Source organism: Quercus suber, unplaced genomic scaffold, assembly GCF_002906115.3.
Source record: "Quercus suber isolate HL8 unplaced genomic scaffold, Cork oak 2.0 scaffold_81, whole genome shotgun sequence".
Classification (NCBI taxonomy): Eukaryota; Viridiplantae; Streptophyta; class Magnoliopsida; order Fagales; family Fagaceae; genus Quercus; species Quercus suber.
This window is the reverse complement of record NW_027069546.1, coordinates 1,683,114-1,692,806: the sequence shown is the minus strand read 5'-3', so window position 1 is coordinate 1,692,806 and position 9,693 is coordinate 1,683,114. Positions and strand designations below refer to the sequence as shown.

Below are 9,693 nucleotides of genomic sequence, written 5' to 3'. Positions count from 1 at the left end.
CTTTCAATTAAGGATATTTTATCGATTTCTTTTTTCTTTTCTTCTTTTTTTGGCTAGTAATGTTAATGTTACAAGGGAAGTGAAAAATGAGCAAAAAAATAATTACAAAGAAATTTCTCTAGTAGAGAATGATTTATCATCAATCTTCTACTCTATTGCAATTGATAGTATGTTTCAGACTGCACAAACAAAAAATTGCATCTCACTACACTAGTGTAAGACTATTTTTATAGAGAAAGTCAAGGGACAATAAAATCTATCAACATTTTTACAACATCCTCGTTTTGAGCTCCAGTGAGTTCCATTATAATTATTTTTTTTTTTACATTTTATTTTGACCTATGGTGGATTGACATCTCACATCTTGATAAAATGTTGTAAGATTTTGTTGTGGCCATAAAACTCCTGCCTACATCCACATGCTTACAAAATTCAAAGCTAAATCCAATTTACAAAATCATTGAAATTCAAAAGAAAGATATTCAAAACCCGTAACCAATGCATTGGTTGCTCTGCTTGTATAATTTACAGTGTAGTTGATCAATATGAGACATCACTGAAAAAATTGAAGGCATTATTCAACTAGATTCTTTAGAAGGAACAAAATTGGATCACGAAATGAGAGCATCACCCAATTTGAAATTCTCTCATTTATTTTCTTCAACAAATTCTTTGTACTCTCTCTTCATTTTCACCCTGACATAGTCCTGCATAACCAGAATAGAAACAGTAAGTGGCAGCCGAGAACCACAAACCAAGTAAATAGGGACTAGATTCATCCAAAAGACATTCTCAGAGAGTCGATACAAGATGATAATTTCCCCAATTCCCTCTCCATAAATTGAAAAGAAAGCTTTCCAAAGTCAAAATCACTCAACCACTAAAACACAAGAAATAGAACCACTTTTGTGCTGTGTATCAATATCATAACATTTCACATCAATATGCAAAATTTTGCCAAATGAAACACCTCCATGTAATGACAAAAATTGGTTAACACAATGAGTTTGTCAGTCATAGTCCCACGAAGAAAAAGAAGAAAACAGGAGATCTGATGAATTTCAATATTTAGTTGGACCAATCAAATAAGAAGACTTACTTAGAAAAACATAACTGGATAGCAAGAATTAAGTCTGAGAGGGCAGGAAAAAAATAAAAATCCAAGAAAACACATGCAGTGGGACAAATGAAAGGACAATATATAACCAACCTCAGCATTTCCTTATTTTTTAAAAACTGCACACATGGTGTACCCATAATTCCAGCTGCTTCTGCTATTTCTGGATCTTCCTCAATATCAATTTCAACAAAATATACATTCTGATCAAATTCGTCTATCACCTGCCACCAGAAGTTTATGTATAAGTTTGACATATTCTTAGAAAATCATTCAACAATATAAAGCATGAATCATTAATCGTGAAACATAAAGTAAAGTTTCCATCACGCATGAGAAGCATTGCTCGTTTATTCTCTTCACACAACGTTGGTAACTTCTTCCCAGTAATACTCTATATCTGGTCTTGAGTTGACTTGGCTATAACATATTCTATGCAATTTAATCAGAATATGTGAATCACTTACAAGATGCAACTTCCACTCACAATCCACAGTTAAGTATGGACCAATTGCAATAGTGGAAAGGTTCGAAGTGATACATTGGCCATTAGGGATATTGGTACTGCAGTTCACTATGTTCTGATGTAAGAAATTTTTGGAGATGTCATCTTATTCATTAAGGATTATAAAATGGCTTGTTTTTCTGGTGGAAAATATGTGGCATTCAATGCAGAAAATCAAGACATGTCATATTTACACGTACTTGGGACTTCATCTTCCATCTATAAAGCCAAAACTCCATACATGATGAAACCTATTATACTAATGCTACTGCCTTAGGCTCATGCTTTTACTTATTAAACTAACACCCACCACAGCTCCATAATTAGTATTTTTCTGTCTTTTGGTTACCCAAGTTAATATCAGAAACGACCAAATTTCATTCCAAAAGCACTGCAACACATTTCCCATACATATATATATAAAACAACAAAAAACAAACAAAAAAGCCTTAGTCCCTGGGGTCATTTATATTTCCCCATATATATATATTTGTTCTTAGGTCATGGCAAAATAATGTATTAACAAAGAACCAAGAGTAACATGGAACTTTGCTTTCAGTCACACTGGTTGTTTGATAATCTTGGGTGGCATGCGAACAGTGAAAAGCTCTATTAAAATATATATTGTTATCCACAATATAGACCCCAGTCAAACTTGCGTTCTGAAACTATATATTAACGAAAACTTCAGTTCAAAAAGACAAAAATATGTTTCTATCTTCTGAAAACAAAAACATCAGTTGGTATAATGATCCTAGATCAATTGGCATCTCCTCCCTGCTTAAAAAAGGGGATGAAGGATGAGATCACAAGTTCAGTCTCATGCAAGTTACACCTAGTGTAACTTTTGTCAATATTACACCACTTTCAAACTTTGTATTGGATTAGTTTTTTGACAAATCCATCGCTCAATTACATTTTCTCTTTTCACATTTCATGCATGCAAAATATCAAAGTGACCAGAGATCAAAAACTATCTCATGTTTAAAATGTTTATAGTTCAAAGTTCTTTGTACTTTAAAAAATTATAAATATAAGATGAGTTTTTGGATTGGATAGTAACCAACATCCATTTGACAAATTTGGCATGTTAAAAACAAAGAGAATGCGTAATCCAACATTAGAATTTTCAAAATATGAACTCGATGCAAAGTTATTAAGAGGTATAATAATAAGAAAGAATTACACTAGGTGTAACTTAACCGCAACATATATGTGTGTGTATATATTTTAATTTTCACAATTAATTTTTTTTTTTTTAAATTCCTATAAATATTCATACTCAACCATAAATGTGTTTTTTTTAGACGAATGACTTTGGCCCTAAGGAAGGGATATTTTATATTTATATATATCTTATATATAAATTTTCACAACTTAAAATTTTTTTTTTAATTCCTATAAAATATTCAAACTCAACCATAAATGTTTTTTTTTGGGATGAATGACTATGGCCCTAAGGAAGTAATATTCAAATCAGTGACCTCCGCTTTATGAGATGCAGTTCCCAACTGATTGTGCTACCCCCTAGAGTCAACCATGCTAGAAGAAAAAATAACATAGATATATTTTGCAACTGTCCTTTCATGTTGTGCAAGCTCTAAGTGAAAGGCACATTATTTTTCCATATGTCTGTCATTTATCCTAAGGCACTTTATCGGACTCACTAGGATCAGAATTTAATTTGTATTATGCCCAACATATGAAACACGCAAATTTTCTTTAAATTACCATCTCCTCTTTTATTAACAGATTTTCATCTGCAACATGCTGCATAATGTTACCTATCAAAAAAACACATGCTGCATACATGTCAAGATTTTATATAACATAATGAATTTCTTTTACCAAAATTTCACATGGCTAGAATGGGTTCCTATCATGTGTATCATAACTGAGATATCATTAACCACAACAAATTAGCTTAAGCTAGCATTGATGTTGAACTATTATGCAAAAGCAGAACAAGTTTCAAACAGTGTACCTTACTAGGAATTGGCTTCAAAGTCCTGCATGGAGCACAGGTTGGTGCGGTATATAGTACACATATAAGCCTTGGACTTTCATACTGAAGAAAGAGAGGGAAAAATGTAAGCACTGAGCCAACTTATACAGAAAAACCAAAAATGGAAAAGCTTCATTGACATGAGATTTCAATTAACATAAAAGTTCACATTCAAGCAAGCATTTTGGGAATAACTTGTACCTGGCTCTTATGCTTTGTACGTGTAATGTCAAAGCCTGCTTGGACATCCCTATCAGTAAGTTCCTTCTTAACCTCTTCAGTTTGAGGCTGTCAGAAGAAAATTCACGAGGACTAGTTTTATAACAGACTATGTTATATGCTCAAAATATAAAGTGACGACACACTTGAATAGAGTTCGCAGGATTAATTTGCTCAAAATTTATCAACATCCCTGGTCAACACGTAGAACCTTTAAACCAAAATTACTTGATTCATTCTGAACTTCCTAGGAGCCAATGAGCTCTAGCCAAATGGCACTTCCTCATCCAACAAGAATGGGATGAAAGATGAGAGATGAGGTCATGGGTTCAAAATAGGTATATTTTTGATGTGGTAAGTGCAAAGAAATTTATTTTAATTTTGGAAGTCAATTGGATTTTATTTTAGATCTTCATAGTTAATTAGGTTACTAGTTAATTATTTAATTCCTAGAATCAAGGGCATTTTTGTGATTCAATAATTGGGATTTCCCGATTAAATTAGAACTAGTGTTTTCCTAAGTCAGTTAAAATTAAGGTTTAGTCCTACTAGTCTATAGTCTATATAAACATAGAATTGTCCTCCTATGGAGACAATTTACAATTTGATTGATTAATAAAATTTCTCTTGGAATCTTCCAATGGTGTTGACTCCTAGGTTATCTATTTTTTTATTTTTCTGTCCATTCAATTTTATTTGTGTAATGGATTTGTTTTGTCCCACGTCAATGTGTACTTACCAATTAAAATATAATAAGAGATAAACCTTCCATGGACTAGTCGAGTATGAAACGAGCCAAATTTAACCAAAAGGATCTGAAATCTTGCTCTGTAAATAAGCAAACATTTTCCTTTCTTTTTGAATAAGCCATTAGTATTTGGAAGAGAGACCCATCCACCATCTTGATTATAGATGCATAATACCCTACCATGTATTTTACAAGGTTTATTGGTCAATACATGATCTAAAAGATAGTTGGTCCGCTCTATTGCTCTTCCTTGTGCCAATTTCACATTACAGTGATGGTTAACAGGTACAACCTTTGTAGCTTCATAGTATGCATAGTGATTGGCAACTTTGTACATGAGACTGCAACTTCTAAACCATGACAATTTCTACTCATGCTAATAGTTTAGCACTCTTTGTAGTTAATATGGGCATGGATCCAAAAGCACAAGGAGATTTTACTCATTGCTACATTTAGGTGGTCTGCAGACTTCTTTTGCTCTCCATGGCTTCACTGGCTGTAATAAAGTCTCGGGGTTTGCTGCGATAACTTGATATTTTTATGATGTAGAACAGACAGCACATGCCTTCCTTGAACAGCAGGGGCGCAGGAAGTCACAACGCAAGATCAAAGGGGGGTGCCAGTAGGGGGCATCGGGGTAACAGTATCGGAATTGTATGAAATTTGGCAGGTTGAAGGGAAACGACGTTCTGATCCAGATTCATTACTATGAATGTCGCCAAAATTTAGGCGAATTCCTTCATTAAGGCCCCGATAACAGCGTTTTTGCTATTTATAGTAATATTTGTTTTTCCTTAATAACTTTTAGTTTAAAAGTCAGAATAAGGTCCCGTCTGTTTTGGGACGACCCTTAAGGTCAGTAGTTTATGATTCTGCAGTTAACTCAATTTTGCCATTTTTGGTAAAATTCGGTAATTTTGTCCCCTAATCGCTTAATTAGCGCGAATTAGGGTTTTAAACGTTTTTCCTTAGTATTTATATGTTTTGTAGCCGTCAGAGGAAAATTAGACTATTATCAATAAACACAGACTTTTGTCAAATTTTCTTCTGGTGGATTCCAGTTTTATCTCCTTGTGGATTCAGGGAAACCCCTCGTGGATTCGAGGTTTACTATCAGAAACTAACAGTTTAGTTTCTGTTCCATCAAGAGAGCATCGTGTGTGTTTCTCTTCAGGCTTCCGCGACATCATTTTACTATACAACCATTAACTAAAATATGCCTATGGTTAAGTTAAACCAATTGACCACCTTTAAGAAAGATAATGCATTGACTTGACCACTGGGTTAACCAATATTTGTCCCAACAAAAGTTGTATAAGGATTAAGCTAACAAAAACTATGTGCACCAAATTCTCTTAACACAAAATAATTAATTGCACATCCTATGTTCAGCTCTGTCTGTGTATTTTAGCAATCAAAATTCCCTTATCTACCAGAACTTTTTTTTTTGATAAGTTCTCTACCAGAGTCATGTTAACAACAGTTTTCCAATGCATGGGGATAAGCACATGTTAAGGTACTCTTATCTCTAGAGTCTATAGACAAGTAGAACAGATGAATTTGAACTTCATCAAATACCTGGTGAAACTCAATAAGGAGATCTTTGCTCACAAGATATCTCTCAACTGATAAAGCAGCAACGCATCCAGATCCAGCAGCAGTTACAGCTTGCCTCCATTCATGGTCCTATTAAGATAACAAGAATTCGAATTACAAGATTGTCCACTATGACAAGGATTCACAAACATAGGGTAATATCAAATTCACAAGATGAAATTGGACTTATAAAGCCAAATATCAATGTGATTGAACTTGATAAGCAGATGTGATTACAGCTTAGCTATAAAATTCAATTATTTCTGTTGTTCAGAAATATTAATAGAGAGGTTTTTCTTGCCATTGTGAAGATTCACAGCTTCCAATACAAATGTAACAGAAGGCTAAAACCTAATTCCTTGCACTATCTCTTTCCTGTTTAAACGGGACATGCCAAGAAACTGATTAGATGACAAAGATTGTAACATGCATCACTTCCATTCATACAAGATTTTCCCCAACTAGTTATCAGAATTTCCTTGGATGTATCCCAATTCTTCATAAATCCAACAAGCAATAATTAATAGGCACAAGCTCTGTCATTACATATATAATCAATACAATTTCTGAACCAATAAGATGACCACTAGTTGAATTGTTGCAACATTTGGACCAGAGTCTTGGGTAAGGTATCTGGGCCGACACAATAAATCTTGACAGGTCCAGGACTAATTGAAAACTGAAGAAATAAAAAAGCTAACTCTGGAGAGGATTACCTGCACATCTCCAGCAGCAAATAAACCTTCAACTGAAGTTTTTGCAGTACCTTCTTCGACTAACACGTACCCAGATCAGTCGAGCTCAACTTGGCCATCCAACTTGGCCGCAGATTTTGAAGTAAAATTCCAGACATCTGGCCTTTTGTATTGCTAACAATATCCATGGTCTCTGTATTAAAGTGCACGGTGATATTTGGATTGTTGTACACTCTGAAACATTCGCGATAATCAACCTGTTAAGCAAACATTCAGGAAGTTGAAAACTCACATACAAGTTGTTCATTACTACATAATTCACCAGCGAAAAGGCAGCCAAAAAAGACTACCACAAACTGACTTTTTAGCCACTACCAAGAAATTGACAGTGGCCTATAATTAAAGTCAAGGCAGAGGGTCATTGCAAGTCCCATAAAGACACAAGGTTTAAACAATGGCATAAATGAGATTTAACATTCTTTGAAGTGGCTCTCACTAGAAAATTTAAATAATAGAAATTATTAGGTAATTGAGGTAAAAATATGAAAGTTTTATCACTTCTATGCTGGGCATCACACTAAAGATTGTGTAAGAAATGTTGTTATAAGCAAGACTACCTTCCTACACGTTACAATGCACTACCATCTGCTAAGTGCAATATTAATAATACTAGTTGCAGACCCATACGTTGCACATAATAATATTATTGTTTTAGTTATTATTTATTAACAGTTGGTTTTTCTTTATCTTTTAAGTTAATAAAAACCATACATACTTTTTCTTAAACCTTTATATATATATATATATAATTTACTTAGTGTGAATGTTTACATATATAAATATAAACTCTATATATTCCATTTCTTTATATACGTAAAACCATAAACTACTAGTCCATAATGATAGTGGCTAATTAGTGTTATCATTTTTTATAATGCAATATGTTGAATAAAATAATATGAGAAGAAAAAAAAGTCAAAATTAAATATATAAAAATAATAAAATTTAACAATCAAAGTGAACCAAAAAAAAAAAAAAAACCAACTTAAAACACAATTAAATCGTAGCAACCTAAAGTGGAGTTCTAAAAAGCACAAAAATTTATCAACCTAAAGTAGAGATGCTTAAAAAAAAAAAAAATCCACCAAAAAATTGAAAGAGAAATAAAATTTCTTGTGAGGAAAAATTATGCATATAATGGAAGAGAGAATGTCAAATTTCTACTAAAAGGATGATAATAAGAAGAAATAAAATGAGTAAAATAATAAAAAAGACGAAGGGAAAGATGAGGAGTGATATTAAGATAGAGGGTAGTAGGGAGATAAAAATGTAAAGGGAATAAGAAAGGTTGGAGAAAGTGTAAATGTTAAAAAAATGAATACAATTTTATTTATTTGAATTTAAATAAAATATTATATGTTTAATTTTTTAAAATAAAAAATAAGAAAATATAAATAATTTAATTATATGGAGGATGTGGCTGAGTTTAAATATTGAATAAAATAAGATGAAAAGAAAAAAAAATGTAAAAATAATAATAATAATAAACATCAAATTGCCCAAATCATGTTATGTAATAGAATAATATATATTATATTCATATATATTATCTTTAATTTTTTATAATGCAATAGGATAACATATAACAATCAAACAGCACAAAAAAACTTAAAATACAAAACTAGATCGCATCAACCCAAAATAGAGTTATAAAGAACACAAAAATTTATTAACTTAAAGTAGAGATGCAGGAAAAAAAAATACTCCAAAAAATATTGAGAGAGAGAGAGGGAGAGAGAGAGTGAGAGAACCTTTTGTGAGGGAAAATTATGCAAAGAATGGAAGAGAGAATGACAAATTTATAATAAGATGATGTGAATATGAAGAGACAATAAAGAAAGATGAAGAGAAAAAGATGAATAATGATATTAAAGTTGAGGATAGTGGGGAGATGAAAAAATAAGAGAGTGAAAGATGAAGAGACAAAATAAAGGAAGAAGAAGGGAAAGATGAATAATGATATTAAGGTAAACAAAAGGCTTTAGAAATTAGAACACAATAATATGAAAATCACTAAAGTGGGCTTCTCGGGAGTCGGGAGACATGCAAGGCCCAATTCATCAAGACCTAAATGTAAACAACAAGCATGTCAAATTTTCCAAAATCCATATAAAACAAGTTTTCCCAATATCTAGAGAAAATATGAATTCAGAGATGATTTTAAATATCAATAACTTTATTATAAATCCATAGGAACCTGCATTTTAAATTAACTCATCAAATTCCAACTATACGGGTCGTATGTATCTGATAAACCACATATCCAAAAACTTTAAACTACTAGGAAATGAGTTAGTTTAATTATTTAATAATTATTTTAATACTTCCACTCATGTATAGGCCCAAGCTCCCCCTAAATAAGTGGAGTCCAACACGTGAATTCTATTTTTTCTCAAAAAAAGAGGTAGAATAGACACAAGGTTTGAACTCAAAATCACCTACTCTAATACCATAATAAACTAACTCCTGTCTCAAATGCTCAAGCTGATAGGAAATTATTTATTTAATCATTTTTTCAACAGTTCCAAACCCATGTACCATCCAGATCAAGCAGCCTATGCTTCTAATCTTTGTCGCTGGACCAAATGGTTCCATCAATATCCCTAGTGGCATCTATGAGGATGTGGGAAATTTGTGTGCCCTCTTCTTTCCCCCACCCCTGATAGGCCAACTCGTGCATCAATACAAGATTGAACCTATGATCACTTCACCATCAATCTATTTGCTCACAAAAGGAAAAATAATAAT

At 32.5% G+C, this 9,693-nt stretch overlaps 1 pseudogene; it reads right to left on the bottom strand.

The window, feature by feature from the left end:
- Nucleotides 1-460: 460 nt before the first annotated feature.
- LOC111994428 (thioredoxin reductase NTRC-like) lies at nt 461-9,558 on the bottom strand (annotated as a pseudogene).
- Between the last annotated feature and the right edge of the window lie 135 nt (nt 9,559-9,693).